This window comes from Heterodontus francisci, chromosome 3 (genome assembly GCF_036365525.1).
Source record: "Heterodontus francisci isolate sHetFra1 chromosome 3, sHetFra1.hap1, whole genome shotgun sequence".
NCBI classification, from domain to species: Eukaryota; Metazoa; Chordata; class Chondrichthyes; order Heterodontiformes; family Heterodontidae; genus Heterodontus; species Heterodontus francisci.
The window spans coordinates 179,498,971-179,520,477 of NC_090373.1; the positions used below are offsets into that span (position 1 = coordinate 179,498,971).

Below are 21,507 nucleotides of genomic sequence, written 5' to 3' on the forward strand. Positions count from 1 at the left end.
GTTATACCCTCAGTATTATAATGGAGTGCTAGTCTAGTTATACCCTCAGTATTATAATGGAGTGCCAGTGCAGTAATATCCTCAGTATTATAATGGAGTGCCAGTACAGTAATATCCTCAGTATTATAATGGAGTGCTGGTCTAGTTATACCCTCAGTATTATAATGGAGCGCCAGTACAGTAATACCCTCAGTATTATAATGGAGTGCTAGTCTAGTTATACCCTCAGTATTATAATGGAGTGCCAGTACAGTAATATCCTCAGTATTATAATGGAGTGCTAGTCTAGTTATACCCTCAGTATCATAATGGAGTGCCGGTACAGTAATACCCTCAGTATTATGATGGACTGCTAGTCTAGTTATACCCTCAGTATTATAATGGAGTGCCGGTACAGTAATACCCTCAGTATTATGATGGAGTGCTAGTCTAGTTATACCCTCAGTATTATAATGGAGTGCCAGTACAGTAATATCCTCAGTATTATAATGGAGTGCTAGTCTGGTTATACCCTCAGTATTATAATGGAGTGCCAGTACAGTAATACCCTCAGTATTATAATGGAGTGCTAGTCTAGTTATACCCTCAGTATTATAATGGAGTGCTTGTCTAGTTATACCCTCAGTATTTTAATGGAGTGCCAGTACAGTAATATCCTCAGTATTATAATGGAGTGCCAGTACAGTAATACCCTCAGTATTATAATGGAGTGCTAGTCTAGTTATACCCTCAGTATTATAATGGAGTGCTAGTCTAGTTATACCCTCAGTATTATAATGGAGTGCCAGTACAGTAATATCCTCAGTATTATAATGGAGTGCTAGTCTAGTTATACCCTCAGTATTATAATGGAGTGCTAGTCTAGTTATACCCTCAGTATTATAATGGAGTGCTAGTCTAGTTATACCCTCAGTATTATAATGGAGTGCTAGTCTAGTTATACCCTCAGTATTATAATGGAGTGCCAGTACAGTAATATCCTCAGTATTATAATGGAGTGCTAGTCTAGTTATACCCTCAGTATTATAATGGAGTGCTAGTCTAGTTATACCCTCAGTATTTTAATGGAGTGCCAGTACAGTAATATCCTCAGTATTATAATGGAGTGCTAGTCTAGTTATACCCTCAGTATTATAATGGAGTGCCAGTACGGTAATACCCTCAGATTATAATGGAGTGCTAGTCTAGTTATACCCTCAGTATTATAATGGAGTGCCAGTACGGTAATACCCTCAGTATTATAATGGAGTGCTGGTCTAGTTATACCCTCAGTATTATAATGGAGTGCCAGTACGGTAATACCCTCAGTATTATAATGGAGTGCTAGTCTAGTTATACCCTCAGTATTATAATGGAGTGCCAGTACGGTAATACCCTCAGTATTATAATGGAGTGCTAGTCTAGTTATACCCTCAGTATTATAATGGAGTGCCAGTACAGTAATACCCTCAGTATTATAATGGAGTGCCGGTACAGTAATACCCTCAGTATTATGATGGAGTGCTAGTCTAGTTATACCCTCAGTATTATAATGGAGTGCCAGTACAGTAACATCCTCAGTATTATAATGGAGTGCTGGTCTAGTTATACCCTCAGTATTATAATGGAGTGCCAGTACGGTAATATCCTCAGTATTATAATGGAGTGCTAGTCTAGTTATACCCTCAGTATTATAATGGAGTGCCAGTACAGTAATATCCTCAGTATTATAATGGAGTGCTAGTCTAGTTATACCCTCAGTATTATAATGGAGTGCCGGTACAGTAATACCCTCAGTATTATGATGGAGTGCTAGTCTAGTTATACCCTCAGTATTATAATGGAGGACCAGTACAGTAATACCCTCAGTATTATAATGGAGTGCTAGTCTAGTTATACCCTCAGTATTATAATGGAGGACCAGTACAGTAATACCCTCAGTATTATAATGGAGTACTAGTCTAGTTATACCCTCAGTATTATAATGGAGTGCTAGTCTAGTTATACCCTCAGTATTATAATGGTGGCATGTGGACGTTGTGGCCCGCCCAGCCTAACTGACTAGTCATGACCAGTGTCTCGATACTGGGGTTGTTGACCTGAGAGAGGACACTGATATTGGAGCCTATTATAGTACTGAGGGTTTAACTGGACTGGTACTCTATTACAATACTCAAGGTATATCCAGACTGGCACTGCTACAGTACAGAGGGTGCATCAAGACTAGCACAGTATGACAATACTGAGGACATAATCGAGGCTGTCACAGTTACAGTACTTACCCTGTCTATTCTGGCACTTTTTTACAGTACTGACAGCAGAATGTAGTGTGGCATTATTATTGTATGAGGATAACCGCCCATTACAGTACAAAGAACATTATCTACCCTGGAACGATACTATCATACAGAGTACATAATCTCGGTTAGCACTCTATTACAGTATTAAGAGCATATGCTATGCTAGTGCAGTATAAGGGAGTGTACATTATCAGAGATGTAACCCTGTGGACATACGAGCATATGAACTAGGAGCCGGAGTAGGCCACTCAGCCCCACAAGCCTGCTCTGCCATTCAATAAGACCATGGCTGATCGGACTGTAACCTCGACTCCACGTTCCTGCCTACCCCCAATAACCTTTCACCCCTTGCTTATCAAGAATCTATCTACCTCTGCCTTAAAAATATTTAAAGACTCTGCTTCCACGGCCTTTTAAGGAAGAGAGTTCCAAAGACTCACGACCCTCTGAGGGAAAATATTTCTCTTCATCTGTCTTAAATAGACGACCCCTTATTTTTAAACAGTGACCCCTAGTACTAGATTCCCCCACAAGAAACATAGACTTAGAAAATAGGAGCAGGAGTAGACCATTCAGCCCTTCGAGACTGCTCCACCATTCATTCTGATTATGGCTGATCATCCAACTCAGTAGCCTGTTCCCGCTTTCCCCCCATATCTTTTGATCCCTTTAGACCCAAGAGCTATATCTAACTCCTTCTTGAAAACATACAATGTTTTGGCCTCAACTGCTTTCTATGGTAGCAAATTCCACAGGCTCACCACTCTCTGGGTGTCAGTATAGACAGGGTAAGTACTGTAACTGTGCCAGCCTAGATTATGTCATCATTTTACATCCTTCCTTCAATAAGACCAATATTGTACACAATACTCCAGATGTGATCTCACCAATGCCCTCTATAACTGAAGAATAACCTCCCTACTTTTGTATTCAAATTTTTTTTTATTCATTCATGGGATATGGGCGTCGCTGGCTGGGCCAGCATTTATTGCCCATCCCCAATTGCCCTAACTGAGCAGCTTGCTAGGCCATTTCAGAGGGCATGTAAGAGTCAACCACATTGCTGTGGGTCTGGAGTCACATGTAGGCCAGACCAGGTAAGGACAGCAGATTTCCTTCCCTAAAGGATATTAGTGAACCAGTTGGATTTTTACAACAATCAACAATGGTTTCATGGCCATCATTAGACCAGCTTTTTTAATTCCAGATTTATTAATTGAATTCAAACTCCACCTTCGGTTGTGGTGGGATTTGAACCCATGTGCCCAGAGCAATACCCTGGGTCTTTGGGTTACTAGTCCAGTGACAATACCACTACGCCATCGCCTCCCCGTAATTCCCCTCACGATAAACGATAACATTCTATTAGCTTTCCTAATTACTTGCTGTACCTGCATACTAACCTTTTGCGATTCATACGCTAGGACACCCAGATCCCTCTGCATCTCAGAGCTCTGCAATCTCTCACCATTAAGATAATATGCTTCTTTTTTATTCTTCCTGACAAAATGGATAATTTCACATTTTCCCACATTATACTCCATTTGCCAGATCTTTTCCCACTCACTTAACCTATCTATAACCCTTTGTGGCCTCCTTATGTCCTCTTGACACAAAATAAGTAGAAAAGTAAGTTGTAATCAGCAAATTTAGCAAACATACCCTCAATTCCAACACCCACTCTCGCACGAAACAAGCCTTGTCTCAATAGACTGGCCCTCCACGAGTGGGATTGTTCTGCTGACCAGTTTACTAGGTGTGTCGAGGTCAGGACAGACAGGAGCTTCAGTCACTACGTAGGCCAGCAATTGTTCGAGACTCATACCAAGAAATATTTGTAGAGGTAAAAGGACAAATGTTGCCCGACGCCTGTCCAGCTCATAGGCATTGCATTTTTTTGGTATCCCTCAACAGGGGCGTTAAACCCCTAATTTACATATTTAAAGGGCCTAAATGCCTGTTTTAGGCATCTGCCTGGGACACCTAAGACAATAATTAAGTGGCAGGACCAATGCCTGCACATGATTAGACACAGGAAATCCCACTACTAAAGTGGTATGTTTTGTGCCCATTTAACACATCAGTAACAGGCCGACACATACCAAATTCTACCCTTGCCTCTTTTAAAGATATAATATTGGTGAGACTGCCTGTTTAAAAAGCTTTAGATGGAAAAACTCCCTCCTTAATACATTGAACACCAAGCAACTCACTACATGCAAAAGCTCTTCCAGAAATACTGCAACTCAGTTTAAAGAGTGGCAGTGAATCTGAGAGCCAGCAAGCATTTCCCCCAACACCTCAGCTCCGACCCGAAACTCATTGTACAATCCACTGACAAATCCAGTGTATTTTTATGCTCCTAAACATTCACCCTTAGCCTTTTGGATTTGTGATTGTGAAACCACAGGCAGATTTTTGCTGTATTAATTAAAACAAAAGAGAGAAACTGCCAGAAAACTCAGCCCTGCAGAGGCATTAATAAAGGGGACTGATAGAGTTGGCCAAGCTGATAGGCCAAGGCACCAGAGACAAATACAGGATGCGAGGATCAAAGGGCAGCTTTGACTGCTGTACAATACAAGATGCCTCACGTAGTTCCTTCAGCTGGGAATATTCTTCAATTCCTTCCCCATCCGTTCAGTCTTGTAAGTTCTTAGTAATGATCTGAGGAAGTTTTGTGGTTCGTATACCAACAGCTTAAAATCCCAAAGTTTCTTTCTTTTGGATTCTACCCAGTACACTGACCTGGAATGTCTTTTATAATCTAATATTGTATAATAAAGGATTATTAAAATATCTTTAATATGTATGGTGGCACTCAGCAACTCGTTCGTAGCTAGGGAGTTAGGGGGTGAGCCACTTACTGCAGAATACCCGGCCGAGTAGCCTGCTCTAGATGCCATGGCATTTATGTGGCTGGTCCGGTTAAAAGTCTACTACAGTACCAAAAATTCTGTGTGCTCATCCACCACCATCCAGCAGGTAATTTGAATGGGGTGGAGGGGGGGCTTCGATGGAATCGGCCAAACTGGGAGGAGGTGGACACTGCTTTCATCTAGTGCAGGTAGTTACCCTATGGACAGGTTACAGTGGAGATTCTGTTCCTAAAATGGACATCTTCTGTTGGAGTTCCGCATGGGTTTGAGAGACTCTGGATGTTCTTACACAACTGAATAAACATGACACACACAGCAATGATGTAAACTTAACTCTCTTCCTTTGGAAAGAAATGAATTCCCAAAGAGGAAGGGTTAAAATTGTGGGAGAGTTCCAGGTCAATTTGCCTCATGTAAAATCCCTGGCCTACAGATACTGAGTGAGAGCATAATTCAGGCTGATGTTCGAGTGCAGTATTGAGAGATGGGACGTTAAACCAAGATCCCATCTATCCTCTCAGCTGAATGTTAAAGATCCTGTGGCACTATTCGAAGAAGAGCCAGGGAGTTCTCCCTGGTGTGTCCTGGCCAATATTTATCCCTCAACCAACATCATTAAAACAGATTATCTGATCATTATCAGATTGCTGTTTGTGGGAGCTTGATGTGTGCAAATTGGCTTTCAAGTGTCCCTACATTACAACAGTGACTATGCTTCAAAAAGTACTTCATTGGCTGTACAGCACTTTTGGACATCTTGAAGTCATTAAAGGTGCTATATAAATGAAAGTTCTTTCCTTCTTTCTAGTACTAATGCAACATACAACACTCAATACCCAATCTGAGAGTAGATTGGAGACAATGATTGGAGTCTGTAATATTACTCTGCTGTCGGAAAGGGGAAGGAGCAGGGTAAAATCAAAGTGAGACATCCTTCCTGGGTGATACCTCATGCCCCATTGTGACTATTCAGTCTTACATTGGGTGGCCACACAACCTTGACTAAGCAAGGGAGAAGGTACCATGGGTAAGGCGCAGATGTGGAATAGTAATTAGCTGAAATAAAGGAGGCAGACAGTAGTAATAAGCGTAATAGGTCAGACTAGAGAGGAGATATTGAGTGAATTTCCCAAGGGGTCCATGCTGTTACCGGATTTGCAGTTCCCTCTCTCCCTCCTCTTCCCCTTAGATAAATCCACAAAGGGCACCAAGTTGAGAAGGAAAGAATCTAGAATCAAGAGAAGGCCTCTAAGGTCTCAAAAAAAAGAGAGATTGATGAGATATTACCAAGTATTAGAACGTATTTAGAGCACAGACACAGACCATTCAGTCCAACAGGTCCATGCCTTTGTTTATGTTCTGCATGAGCCTCCACCTTCTTCATCTAACCCCATCAACATATCCTTCGATTCCCTTCTTGTTCAAGTGCTGATAGAACCTCCTCTCAAACCCATCTATTATATTCATCTCAACGACTCCATTGGGGTATCTGTTGAATGAAAGATGGACTAAAAATGGTAAAAGCTGAATGATGGGTGGCGCAGCGGTTAGCACCGCAGCCTCACAGCTCCAGGGACCCGGGTTCAATTCTGGGTACTGCCTGTGTGGAGTTTACAAGTTCTCCCTGTGACTGCGTGGGTTTTCGCCGAGTGCTCCGGTTTCCTCCCACAGCCAAAGACTTGCAGGTTGATAGGTAAATTGGCCGTTGTAAATTGCCCCTAGTGTAGGTAGGTGGTAGGGAATATGGGATTACTGTAGGGTTAGTATAAATGGGTGGCTGTTGGTCGGCACAGACTCGGTGGGCCGAAGGGCCTGTTTCAGTGCTGTATCTCTGAAAGAAAAAATGGAAGTGTCTGTCATCATGACTCCAAAGTGAAGGTAAGACCAGGTCTAATTTACTGAGAAGTGCTATATGGCAAAATATATAGTTCAGGCTAAATAACATTAAACTATTAGCAGGGTGTTCCAAGCTTGATGAACAGTCAGAACTACCAGCCACAGGTGGGTTGGACCGTGGGGGGAAGGAATCAAACTGAGGTGAAGACGGTCTGACAGAAACACAGCACTCCCTATATTGAAATAATCTGAGCCATGATCTTTGTTGCAGTCTTCCAGCTATGACAGTGTGTGTGGGGGTGGGGAGAGGCTGGGCAGAGTGGGGGAATAATTTAAAATGAGAAACGCTCACTATTCAACAAAAAAGCCACAACATACCTGTCTCCTGTCCTCACACAATTACTCCATTCTTACAAAGAGTTCCACTTGAATCACGAACCCACCTGTTCCCTATTCAGACACTGTGCATTTCTAGTACTTTCTGTTTATATATTGTTTTAAAATTTCAGATTCCCCAATGTTGCTGATTCTTTAATCCTCCTTCAGGGTCACTCTCCTTCCCGGCATGGACATAGCATGATCCCACAGCCCTCGAGTGCCAACACCAGATAAATAAGACAGCACAGGTCTTCAGAAGCTTGAACTAGGTCTTCTTCAGGTATAACGAGGAAGTTGGGTGGGGCAGGGGGAGGAAGAGGAAAAGATTCGGCCGGTCGTGCCTTACTTTTCTTTGTGTGCAAGGTTATTTTGTCTCCCCTTACCTTGGAGGTTATCAGCCAGAGCAGCAGCAACAGAGCCTGAGAGCCACTCACGAGCTTTAGACTTTCAGCACAGACTCCGAGTGTTCTCATCAGCCAGAGCTGACGCAATCTTAGGGGAAAAAAATGAGAGAAAATCATCAAAGAGTTTGAGAGCCATTAATCTGAGTTTACTGAAAGCTGCAGGACTTGCCTTTGCTGCCAACAGTGATCCATAAGGGAGCTGTAGTCATAGCCTGGCACTGTATACCATTCCCAACCACCAACCCTCCACCCCCAGCCCACTCTCCTCCTCTGTAGTCAGGTCAGCTGGGTATTAATCTGTATTAATGCTACTGTCACTGCCTTTCAATGAGAATTCTCTCTCTCTCTCCGTCACGGTCAGAGATTAAAAGAGCGAGAAAGAAAGGAACAACAAAAAAATGCGATAATGAGCCACGACTAATTGTGTGGGTATGTCAGCATAAATCTCACATCATGCCAATAAACAGGACCAACCTCAGCACAATAAATTAGCAGGCCACCCCCATCAGCGACCCATGCGCTAACAGTTAAACTGCTGCGTGGAAATATAATACGATGTAAGATATAGAGCATGTGTCAGTAAAGCTGCTTCTTCAAGGCCTGGTGCTGGGTGGCTCAAGTATATCACAGGGTCTGCTTACAGTATTGTTAATTAAACAAAACATGCCATTGTGACGTCTCAAAGTTAAAGGCCTAGAAATCGGTGAATAACGCCTGCTTTATAACGGTACAACAGGCATTTAAGCATCTAAAATGATGGTCAGAGTGCACATGCCCATTACGCAGTGGAAGTGCGCTGCCCACCTTATTGGTAAAGGCAGAAAACATGTTCAGGATCCAAGCCTGAAACATGCTTCAAACTCTTTGCATATTCATACAAGAGGGCCTAACACCTGAAATTGGCAAGGCTCTGGCAGCATTCAGGAATCCCAGGTCTACATGCAGCCCAACCAGCAGTCCTTAAAGGACTGCTGCAGGTTGCCACCAGAAAGGGAAGTTGTTTTCTAAAAAAGGTACACAGGCACCATGGGTCAATTGGCTTACTTCCGCGCTGTAACCTTTTTACAGAAGCATAGATTAGTACAGTACAGGAGGCCATTCGGCCCTTCGATTCTGCAACGGCTCTTTCAGTTAGTCCCACTCCTCCCTCTTTCCCATATCCCGGCAACTTTTTCTCTTTCAAATATGTATTCAACTCCCTTTTGAAAGGTACTATAGAATCTGTTCCCGCCACCCCATCAGGCAGGGTATCCTAAACCCTAACCACTCACTGCATAAAAAGGTTTATACTATGATTCTAGTTTGGAAAGTGTCTGCGAGTGGTTGTTTGCTGAGAAGAGGTAAGGCTCAGCTGCAATGTTTTCTGTGATGGACTCTAACAATGAAGACTAACAAATTAGTAATGGGGAACTGTTTTCAAGTAGGAAGTCAACGACAACAGGAGTGGAAAAGAGAAATTTGGGGAGACCAAGCAATCCTTTTACATATCTCATGTCACTGCCATCTGCCTTTTTGCTGGAACTATATAATCCAGGGAAAGTTACAAACTAGAGCATGTCACTGCTGATAAAGCATAGGAAAATCTCTCAGCAATTTATCCGCCAATATTACAAGGCAGTGTCAGCATCATGGATCAATGAGTTGCCTCTTAGGGAGAGAATAAATCACATGAAGGCACGAGAAAACCTTCAGCACATGCTTCCTGTCTGGTGGTTAAACAAACCTTAATCCTTATACAGTACAGAGGTCTATACAGCAACCCATCAGGAGGTAAGCTAAGGCCAGCCCCTGGCTTTGACTTTACTGGTACACTGATCACGAACATTCACTTTAATGTGCATCCTTGGGAAAGCACATAATCTTGCTCACGCTTTTTAAATCTTATTTCCTTTGAATGAATGTGTTTGACCTGAGGATGAAGCAGCAAGAGTATATCTCCATTCCAGAATGTAAATGATCACTGCTATATGTGGTATCACATACGTGCATCTTCTTCTTTGGCCTCCTTATCTCGAGAGACAATGGGTAAGCGCCTGGAGGTGGTCAGTGGTTTGTGAAGCAGCGCCTGGAGTGGCTATAAAGGCCAATTCTGGAGTGACAGGCTCTTCCACAGGTGCTGCAGAGAAATTTGTTTGTCGGGGCTGTTACACAGTTGGCTCTCCCCTTGCGCCTCTGTCTTTTTTCCTGCCAACTACTAAGTCTCTTCGACTCGCCACACTTTAGCCCCATCTTTATGGCTGCCCGCCAGCTCTGGCGAACGCTGGCAACTGACTCCCACGACTTGTGATCAATGTCACAGGATTTCATGTCGCGTTTGCAGACGTCTTTAAAGCGGAGACATGGACGGCCGGAGGGTCTGATACCAGTGGCGAGCTCGCTGTACAATGTGTCTTTGGGGATCCTGCCATCTTCCATGCGGCTCACATGGCTAAGCCATCTCAAGCGCCGCTGACTCAGTAGCGTGTATAAGCTGGGGATGTTGGCCGCCTCGAGGACTTCTGTGTTGGAGATAGGGTCCTGCCACCTGATGCCAAGTATTCTCCGGAGGCAGCGAAGATGGAATGAATTGAGACGTCGCACTTGGCTGACATACATTGTCCAGGCCTCGCTGCCCTAGAGCAAGGTACTGAGGACACAGGCCTGATACACTCGGACATTTGTGTTCCATGTCAGTGCGCCATTTTCCCACACTCTCTTGGCCAGTCTGGACATAGCAGTGGAAGCCTTTCCCATGCGCTTGTTGATTTCTGCATCTAGAGACAGGTTACTGGTGATAGTTGAGCCTAGGTAGGTGAACTCTTGAACCACTTCCAGAGCGTGGTCGCCAATATTGATGGATGGAGCATTTCTGACGTCCTGCCCCATGATGTTCATTTTCTTGAGGCTGATGGTTAGGCCAAATTCGTTGCAGGCAGACGCAAACCTGTCGATGAGACTCTGCAAGCACTCTTCAGTGTGAGATGTTAAAGCAGCATCACATACGTGCATATTGCTCTATATAAATATAAACCCCCAACAAGAGAAGGCAGCTCAGCCAATCAAGCCCATATTAACTGAAACCCTTGATAGGTTGCTGTTCTGCAAAACACCCTGACCTTTAGAATTAGAATTAGAATATTACAGCGCAGTACAGGCCCTTCGGCCCTCGATGTTGCGCCGATCATCTGACCTACACTATTCCATTTACATCCATATGTCTATCCAATGACCACTTAAATGCCCTTAAAGTTGGCGAGTCTACTGCTGTTGCAGGCAGGGCGTTCCACGCCCCTACTACTCTCTGAGTAAAGAAACTACCTCTGACATCTGTCCTATACCTTTCACCCCTCAACTTAAAGCTATGTTCCCTCGTGTTTGCCATCATCATCCGAGGAAAAAGACTCTCACTATCCACCCTATCTAACCCTCTGATTATCTTGTATGTCTCTATTAAGTCACCTCTCCTCCTCCTTCTCTCTAACGAAAACAACCCCAAGTCCCTCAGCCTTTCCTCGTAAGACCTTCCTTCCATACCAGGCAACATCCTAGTAAATCTCCTCTGCACCCTTTCCAAAGCTTCCACATCCTTCCTATAATGTGGTGACCAGAACTGCACGCAATACTCAAGGTGCGGCCTCACCAGAGTTTTGTACAGCTGCATCATGACCTCGTGGCTCCGAAACTCGATGCCCCTACTAATAAAAGCTAACACACCATATGCCTTCTTAACAGCCCGATTAACCTGGGTAGCAACTTTCAGGGATTTATCTACCTGGATACCAAGATCTCTCTGCTCATCTACACTACCAAGAATCTTCCCATTAGCCCAGTACTCTGCATTGCTGTTACTCCTTCCAAAGTGAATCACCTCACACTTCTCCGCATTAAACTCCATTTGCCATCTCTCAGCCCAGCTCTGCAGCCTATCTATGTCCCTCTGTATCCTACAACATCCTTCGACACTATCCACAACTCCACCGACCTTCGTGTCATCCGCAAATTTACTAACCCACCCTTCTACACCCTCATCCAGGTCGTTTATAAAAATGACAAACAGCAGTGGCCCCAAAACGGAACCTTGCGGTACACCACTAGTAACTAAACTCCAGGATGAACATTTGCCATCAACCACCACCCTCTGTCTTCTTTCAGCTAGCCAATTTCTGATCCAAAGCTCTAAATCACCTTCAACCCCATACTTCCGTATTTTCTGCAATAGCCTACCGTGGGGAACCTTATCAAATGCCTTACTGAAATCCATATACACCACATCCACGGCTTTACCCTCATCCACCTGTTTGGTCACCTTCTCGAAAAACTCAATAAGGTTTGTGAGGCACGACCTACCTTTCACAAAACCGTGCTGACTATCGCAAATGAACTTATTCTTTTCAAGATGATTATAAATCCTGTCTCTTATAACCTTTTCCAACATTTTACCCACAACCGAAGTAAGGCTCACAGGTCTATAATTACCAGGGCTGTCTCTACTCCCCTTCTTGAACAAGGGGACAACATTTGCTATCCTCCAGTCCTCCGGCACTACTCCTGTCGACAATGACGACTTAAAGATCAACAACAACGGCTCTGCAATCTCCTCCCTGGCTTCCCAGAGAATCCTAGGATAAATCCCATCTGGCCCAGGGGACTTATCTATTTTCACTCTTTCCAAAATTGCTAACACCTCCTCCTTGTGAATCTCAATCCCATCTAGCCTAGTAGGCTGTATCTCAGTATTCTCCTCGACAACATTTTCTTTTTCTACTGTAAATACTGACGAAAAATATTCATTTAACGCTTCCCCTATCTCCTCTGATTCCGCACACAACTTCCCACTACTATCCTTGATTGGCCCTGTTCTAACTCTTATCATTCGTTTATTCCTGATATACCTATAGAAAGCCTTAGGGTTTTCTTTGATCCTATCCGCCAATGACTTCTCGTGTCCTCTCCTTGCTCTTCTTAGCCCTCCCTTTAGATCCTTCCTGGCTAGCTTGTAACTCTCAAGCGCCCTAACTGAGCCTTCACGTCTCATCCTAACATAAGCCGCCCTCTTCCTCTTGACAAGCGCTTCAACTTCTTGAGTAAACCACGGCTCCCTCGCTCGACAACTTCCTCCCTGCCTGACAGGTACATACTTATCAAGGACACGCATTAGCTGCTCCTTGAATAAGCTCCACATTTCGTTTGTGCCCATCCCCTGCAGTTTCCTTCCCCATCCTACACATCCTAAATCTTGCCTAAACGCATCATAATTTCCTTTCCCCCAGCTATAATTCTTGCCCTGCGGTATATACCTGTCCCTGCCCATCGCTAAGGTAAACCTAACCGAATTGTGATCACTATCGCCAAAGTGCTCACCATCAACCCCATTCAAAGGGGTGCAGAAAGTTCTCCCATGTCACAACCAACATTCTTCCAGAAAGCCAACATCAGATCACCTGACCATTCACCGCATTGCCATTTGTGAATTCTTGCTCTTTTAAAAGGTCAGGATGTGAGGTTAGTTTTCAATGATGACACCCCTTGCTTGGAAAGGTTCCATTGGCAAGTTCACTTTTCTCTTTCCCTCCTTTCTGGAAGGTACCGACACCTGTTGGGGTACGGCAGTGTGAGCACCAGCAACTGTCCACTACCTCACATATGGTCATACGGCCTATGAGTCCAGACAGTGAGTGTTGGCAGATTAGTAAACCATGGGTCAGGCATCCTTAAGGGTGGCACGTCCTTCAGATGAGGCATTAAACCAAGGTCTGTGTGCAGAGGTTAAAACTAGTCTTAAAAATGGAAAGGCAATAGGATTGATTTAATGAAGGCCAAATCAATTTAATTTCACCAAATGTGATTAAAACTAAATCACAGCAGGGGAAATGGGAGGAAGGGCCTGATGTATCTTTGCCTGATAACCCCACATGCTTTCCAGCAGGTTTGTTGGATAATGATCAAGAAGTCCAGTTGATTCGTCCCCTCCCACAACCCACACCAACACATGCTATAGTGGAAAAGAAAATACTGGGGATGCTGGAAATCTGAAATCAAAACAGAAAATGCTGGAAATACTCAGCTGGCAAAATACTGTCATCAATCTGAAAAGTTAACTCATGAACTCTGTTTCTCTATCTACAGATGCTGCCTGACTCTTCTGAGTGTTTCCAGCATTTTCTGTTTTTATTACCTGCTGTCATGTCTCTACTTCCCACCTCAGCCAAGTTGAGTGAGCTCAGCACAGGCCTGGGACCGGGACAGTGCACCATCCACTGGAAGGTGGAGACTCACTCGTTAAAGATTTAAGGATAAATTGAATGCTTTTTCACAACTGATAGGGTGAAAGAAGAAGTGGAGGGAAGACAGAGAAGGAGGAAAAAGACAGGGTGAAGAAGACAGAGAGAGAAAGGATGGAGAGGGGGATTCAGGGCCGAAGGAGTGGAGGAGGACGGAGAGGGGGTGAACAGAGAGGAGGGAGGATGGAGAGTGGGAGGATGGAGAGGAGGAGGACAGAGTGGGGAGGACAGAGAGGGGGCAGAATGGCTAGAGGAGAGGATGGAGAGAGGCGAGAATGGAAAGGGGGAGGAAGATGGAGAGGGGGAGGGCAGAGAGGGGAAGACGGAGAGGGGAGGACGAGATGAGTGGGCGGAGAGAGGGAAGGACAGAGACGGGGTGAATGGAGAGGGGGGTGAACGACGAGGGGGAAGACAGAGAGGGAGAGAATGGAGAGAGGGGAGAATGGAGAGGAGTAGGATGGAGAGAGGAGAGGATGGAGAGGGGGGAGGATGGAGTGGGGGGAGGTCAGAGAGGGGAAGATAGTGAGAGGGGAGGATGGAGGGGGATTATGGAGAGAAGGGAAGGAGGGGGATGGAATGGAGGGAGCACAGAGAGGAATAGGAAGGAATGAGGGATGGAAAGAGGAGTTGAAAGCCAGGAAGGAAGAAGAAAGAGGAAGGAGAGGAGGAGGCACTCATTCGCTGATATACTTCGCTGGCATCAGTTTGATCGTTCTACACATTATTTATTCTGTTTTATTTCATTTAGACTTATTATACTGTTATCTTTACTCAATTCTTTTGTTGTTGTGCTCTCCCGTTCCATTGTATTTCCTATCCTTTTATTTGTTCTCACTGACTCTGATTGGATATCAAGAGAATAGATCTCGCACTCTGCAGGCTCCAGTACAAATCTGCACAGATACAAAGCAGTCCCTAATTTTTTTATGTGAGTAATAGACACACAAACACACATACAGAATTATTCTAGTGTCTTGTGTCACAAAGATGTTAGTGTTTTAGCAGCTCAAGTCATTTCCAGGTGCAAGCATATATATGGATTTCCCCATTTGACCTCTCCCCTTTTCCCCCAGTTTTCCATTCTTTTCTTGGCAAGAACTCAGGGCCAAAGATTGGGAAGTAAGATAAAAGGTACAAGTGTACTGAGCTGAACCCGACCTGTGCCATGACAACACCAGTAACAAAGGCAGCACTGTGGCCTGGGGTCAAGTCCCACTCCTGAGATTTGAGCACATAATCCAGGCTGACACTCCCAATACTGAGGGCGTGCTACACTGTCGAAGGTGCCGTCTTACGAATGAGACGCTAAACCGAGGCTCTGCCTGCCCTGTCAAGTGAATGTAAAAGATCCCACGGCACTATTGGAAGAAGAGCAAGGGAGTTTTCCCTGGTGTCCTGGTCAATATTTATCCCTCAACCATCCTCAATAAAACAGATCATCTGGTCATTACTGCAAATGCTGTGTGCAAAATGGCTGCCACATTTCATACATGTGAACCGAAACTAAACTTCAAAAAGTACTTTATTGACTGTAAAGCGCTTTGGTGTGTCTTGAGGTTGTGAAAAAGAACCATTTAAATGAAATCTACTTATTTCTTTATCCATATCTCCCTTTATAATCCCTGCTGGTTCTCAGCCATCAGAGATGGGACTCAGCTTGGCCAAGCTAACACAAAGCAGACAGAAGCAATCTTCCCCTCAGTGCTGAATGCTCCAGGTTATATTGAAAGGAAATGTTACTGATGGAGCTAACATCTTTAGAAATATCAGCTGTAGACTAACAGCTCCATTTGGGTTTTGATAATATCAGATGAATCAAGCACACTTACTTCGCACTCTCCAATTATCATTGTCAAGTCAGTGAAGACTTGGTTTGCCGGCTTCTTGTGTATCCCCAAATGTAAGGTAAAAGGGGTGGAGGAGTTGCATTACTGGTCAAAGAGGATATCACAGCTGCGCTGAAGGAGGGCAATATGGAGGACTCGAGCAGTGAGGCAATATGGGCAGAACTCAGAAATAGGAAGGGTGCGGTAACAATGTTGGGGCTGTACTACAGGCCTCCCAACAGCGAGCGTGAGATAGAGGTACAAATATGTAAACAGATTATGGAAAGATGTAGGAGCAACAGGGCGGTGGTGATAGGAGATTTTAATTTTCCCAACATTGACTGGGATTCACTTAGTGTTAGAGGTCTAGATGGAGCAGAATTTGTAAGGAGCATCCAGGAGGGTTTTCTAGAGCAGTATGTAAATAGTCCAACTCGGGAAGGAGCCATACTGGACCTGGTGTTGGGGAATGAGCCGGGCCAGGTGGTTGATGTTTCAGTAGGGGACTACTTTGGGAATAGTGATCACAATTTCGTAAGTTTTAGAATACTCATGGACAAAGACGAGAGTGGTCCTAAAGGAAGAGTGCTAAATTGGGGCAAGACCAACTGTACCAAAATTCGGCAGGAGCTGGGGAATGTAGATTGGGAGCAGCTGTTTGAAGGTAAATCCACATTTGATATGTGGGAGGCTTTTAAAGAGAGGTTGATTAGCGTGCAGGAGAGACATGTTCCTGTGAAAATGAGGGGTAGAAATGGCAAGATTAGGGAACCATGGATAACAGGTGAAATTGTGAGACTAGCTAAGAGGAAAAAGGAAGCAAACATAAGGTCTAGGCGGCTGAAGAAAGACAAAGCTTTGAAAGAATATCGGGAATGTAGGACCGATCTGAAACGAGGAATTAAGAGGGCTAAAAGGGGTCATGAAATATCTTTAGCAAACAGGGTTAAGGAAAATCCCAAAGCCTTTTATTCATATATAAGGAGCAAGAGGGTAACTAGAGAAAGGATTGGCCCACTCAAGGACAAAGGAGGAAAGTTATGCGTGGAGTCAGAGAAAATGGGTGAGATTCGAAATGAGTACTTTGCATCGGTATTCACCGAGGAGAGGGACATGAAGGATGTTGAGGTTAGGAACAGATGTTTGATTACTCTCGGTCAAGTCGGCATAAGGAGGGAGGAAGTGTTGGGTATTCTAAAAGGCATTAAGGTGGACAAGTCCCCAGGTCCGGATGGGATCTATCCCAGGTTACTGTGGGAAGCAAGAGAGGAAATAGCTGGGGCCTTAACAGATATCTTTGCAGCATCCTTAAACACGGGTGAGGTCCCGGAGGACTGGAGAATTGCTAATGTTGTCCCCTTGCTTAAGAAGGGTAGCAGGGATAATCCAGGTAATTATAGACTGGTGAGCCTGACGTCAGTGGTAGGGAAGCTGCTGGAGAAGATACTGAGGGATAGGATCTATTCCCATTTGGAAGAAAATGGGCTTATCAGTGATAGGCAACATGGTTTTGTGCAGGGAAGGTCATGTCTTACCAACTTAATAGAATTCTTTGAGGAAGTGACAAAGTTGATTGATGAGGGAAGGGCTGTAGATGTCATATACATGGACTTCAGTAAGGCGTTTGATAAGGTTCGCCATGGTAGGCTGATGGAGAAAGTGAAGGCGCATGGGGTCCAAGGTGTACTAGCTAGATGGATAAAGAACTGGCTGGGCAACAGGAGAAAGAGAGTAGCAGTGGAAGGGAGTTTCTCAAAATGGAGACGTGTGACCAGTGGTGTTCCACAGGGATCCGTGCTGGGACCACTGTTGTTTGTGATATACATAAATGATTTGGAGGAAAATATAGGTGGTCTGATTAGCAAATTTGCAGACGACACTAAGATTGGTGGAATAGCAGATAGTGAAGGGGACTGTCAGAGAATACAGCAGAATATAGATAGACTGGAGAGTTGGGCAGAGAAATGGCAGATGGAGTTCAATCAGGGCAAATGCGAGGTGATGCATTTTGGAAGATCCAATTCAAGAGTGAACTATACAGTAAATGGAAAAGTCCTGGGGAAAATTGATGTACAGAAAGATTTGGGTGTTCAGGTCCATTGTTCCCTGAAGGTGGCAACGCAGGTCAATAGAGTGGTCAAGAAGGCATAGGGCATGCTTTCCTTCATCCGACGGGGTATTGAGTACAAGAGTTGGCAGGTCATGTTACAGTTGTATAGGACTTTGGTTCGGCCACATTTGGAATACTGCGTGCAGTTCTGGTCGCCACATTACCAAAAGGATGTAGATGCTTTGGAGAGGGTGCAGCCGAGGTGCACCAGGATGTTGCCTGGTATGGAGGGCGCTAGCTATGAAGAGAGGTTGAGTAGATTAGGATTATTTTCATTAGAAAGACGGAGGTTGAGGGGGGACCTGATTGAGGTGTACAAAATCATGAGAGGTATAGACAGGTTGGATAGCAAGAAGCTTTTTCCCAGAGTGGGGGATTCAGTTACTAGGGGTCACGAGTTCAAAGTGAGAGGGGAAAAGTTTAGGGGGGATATGCGTGGAAAGTTCTTTACGCAGAGGGTGGTGGGTGCCTGGAACGCGTTGCCAGCGGAGGTGGTAGACGCGGGCACGATAGCGTCTTTTAAGATGTATCGAGACAGATACATGAATGGGCAGGAAGTAAAGAGATACAGACCCTTGGAAAATAAGCGACATGTTTAGATAGAGGATCTGGATCGGCGCAGGCTTGGAGGGCCGAAGGGCCTGTTCCTGTGCTGTAATTTTCTTTGTTCTTTGTTCTTTGTAATCGCTCCACCATTGGAGGCCGTGCCTTCAGCTACCTTCGGCCCTAAGCTCAGGAATTCCCTCTCTAAACCTGTTCACCTGTCTACCTTTCTCTTCCCTCCTTTAAGATGCTCCGTAAAACCTACCTGTTTGACCAAGCTTTTGGTCACCTGGCCCAATATCTCCTTGTGTCACTCAGTGCCATGTTTTGTTTGATAACACTCCTGCGAATTGCCTTGGGGCGTTTTACTAAATTAAAGGCATTATATAAATACAAGCGATGGTTGCTGTTCCCTTGAAGTGCACTTTGCAGTTGTCCTTTGTCATGGTCTCATTCGCTCCTCCCTGAGAGATAGGCCTGCAAACCTGCCTCTACCACCATTCTCAATTTTTAATTCAATAGACAAATTTCTCTAGCACAGGATGGAAGTGAGGGTAATTTTCTGGTTACTCACTAGCTGCCAGAAACTTTTCCCACCATCAATGGATTATAGAATTTTTTCAGCACAGAAAGAGCCTATTTGGCCCATCATGCCTGTGCCAGCTCCTGGAAAGAGCAATCCCTTAGTCCAAGTCCCACCACCTGCATCCCACCCCACCACCCCACCCCCCCCACCCCCACCCCACCCCACCCCTTTATCTATAGCCCTGCAAATGTTTCTTTTTCAAGTATTTATCCAATTCCCTTTCGACATACACCGTTGAATCTGTTTCAACGATCCTTTCAGGCAGTAAATTGCAGACTGTAATAATGCACTGCGTCAAAAAGAATTCTCCTCATCGTCCTTCTGATTCTTTTATCAATTATCTTAAATTCATGTCTTCTGGTTACTGACCCTTCCGCCAGAAAGCAGTTTTTCTCTATCTACAACTTTGGAAACTGGACATTGGCATCATGCACAAAAACCTCTCATAATTTTTAACACCTCTATGAAATCTTCCCTTAACCATCCCTGCTCTAAGCAGAACATACCACCTTCTCTAGTCCCTCTGCATAACTGAAGTCGCTCATCGCTTGGACAGTGCAATGTGATTTTTCAATCTGTGTTGGCTGGCGGGTAAGGTACTCGAGAATCCACCCCTACATTCAGCTGGGCAGAGTTCCCATTCGTAATTCATTCAGATCTCTACTGCACTGGGCGTGGAGGTCAGAGGAGGATATGATCAGGTTTGGCTGTGATTCCCCCTCTCCAGGCTCACACATCAAGAGTGATCTCTTGGGCAAAGTACTGCAGCCCCAGTAAAATGGAAGCAACTTCAGGACAGGGGCGATGTAAAAAATGAGAAAATTGGGCTGTGAGAGAAAGTTAAAATGTGTTAACAGGATTCAAAAGTGTCAAGGTGATCAGAAGCACCAACAAGCTGGGTGGGGGGTGGTGAGTGAGGGGAGGGTAGTTGGGGAGACACAGACTCAACGACAGTTGGAAAGGGCACATTTTCCTATTTTGACTAGTTTATACAAAGGACAGTGAATGTGGGACAAACTACCCAGAGACACAGGAAAGGCAGACAGTGCTGACAAATTCAACTGTAGACTGGGTAGATCTCTGACAGAGAAAGTGACTGAAGGGAATATGAGGGACCAAGTAGTGTACGGGATTTTTCAAACTTGAGAATCAGCAGATTGCAATGGTCCTTTACATACTTAAGTTTGAATTATTTGGAAAGAGGCCATTTTAATTCCAAAAATAACTGAGACTTAGCATATTAAGTGTTAAAGAACCACCAATGGAAATTCCCACAAACGGAGAGGGGATGAAGCCAATTTTTGGGAACCGTTTACGAAGTAGTCCCTGCACAAAATGGCACAGGGAACAGACTGCTTTATATTTCTACTGTGAAGCTTTGTTCTGGGCAAGTATTTTAATATTGGTTACCCGCGGCATGAGAAAACAAATATCATGGTGGGATAGGATGCCGAGCGCTTGATATCCATGGAAAATTTCAAGATGCAGCTACGAAAAGAAAGGAAGAACTTGCAATCCTATAGCAGCTTTCATGGCCTCAGGATGTCCCAAAGTGCTTTACAGCCAATGAAGTACATTTTGAAGTGTAGTCACTGTTCTAATGTAAAGAAACTTGGCAGCCATTTTCCACACATCGAGGTTCAAGGCCGCCATAAAATGGTGGCGGATGATAGAGAGAGATGGCAGAGGTGGCAGGGTCAGTTTGAATGTTGCCCCCTCCCCAAGAAAATATTCTGAAAATTTACCCCTCCCCCCAACACCTTCCCAAACAAGCACATATCAAAATGCAACACCGCCACCTTCCCTCCATCCGAAATATACAAAAATGCAACAACCACGCCCCCACCACAGCCAGGTAAATTCATGCCATCATTCAATACCTCTTTCCTTGAAAAGGACAAATTCGCATGGCTATGGGGACAGAGTGGAAGGACTGGGACTAACTGGATGACTCAGGCACAATGTCCTCCTGCTGCACTGTCCCATTCAATGGGTAAATTAATACAATATTCCAACCCAATCCTAACCCAGATAGATATACACTCGAATGAAACACATTTCTTTCCACTTTCCATCCCCACCCTCTCAGGCAGATACATGCTGGAATGCAACAACCCCTTCCTCTGGGCTATAAAACTCTTGACACAGTTAATCCGCATTCTAACATTTTTCAGTCGTGCATGAATCTATTCTTCAGAGGCTAGAAGAATGACAAGCACAAGGCGACTGGCTCGCTGTTACAATTCCTTTCCGAACTAGGCTGCCAATCGTGCTGGGGCAGCTCTTTGCGGTTCTTAACACCCGTGAAGAACAGCCGGACAGTGATTAGTCCAATCTTCACAGTCTTTAGTTCCAGAATTCCACGTGACACCAGGCGAAGTGAAAGAGATTCATTCATTAGGCTCT

General features: G+C 44.5%; 1 protein-coding gene across 5 annotated transcripts in view; it reads right to left on the reverse strand.

The window, feature by feature from the left end:
- Window positions 1-21,507, reverse strand: part of daam2 (dishevelled associated activator of morphogenesis 2) — a 391,719-nt gene that overhangs the window by 280,031 nt on the left and 90,181 nt on the right. For 2 of the 5 annotated variants that reach the window (XM_068027780.1, XM_068027792.1), the window contains exon 2: window positions 7,756-7,864. The exons of 2 other annotated variants lie outside the window; for them this stretch is intronic. The gene's annotated coding sequence lies outside the window, so the exon portion shown is untranslated. Of the gene's footprint in view, window positions 1-7,372; window positions 7,417-7,755; window positions 7,865-21,507 lie in introns of those variants that run through there. One more of the 5 variants, XM_068027783.1, reaches the window with a different exon arrangement.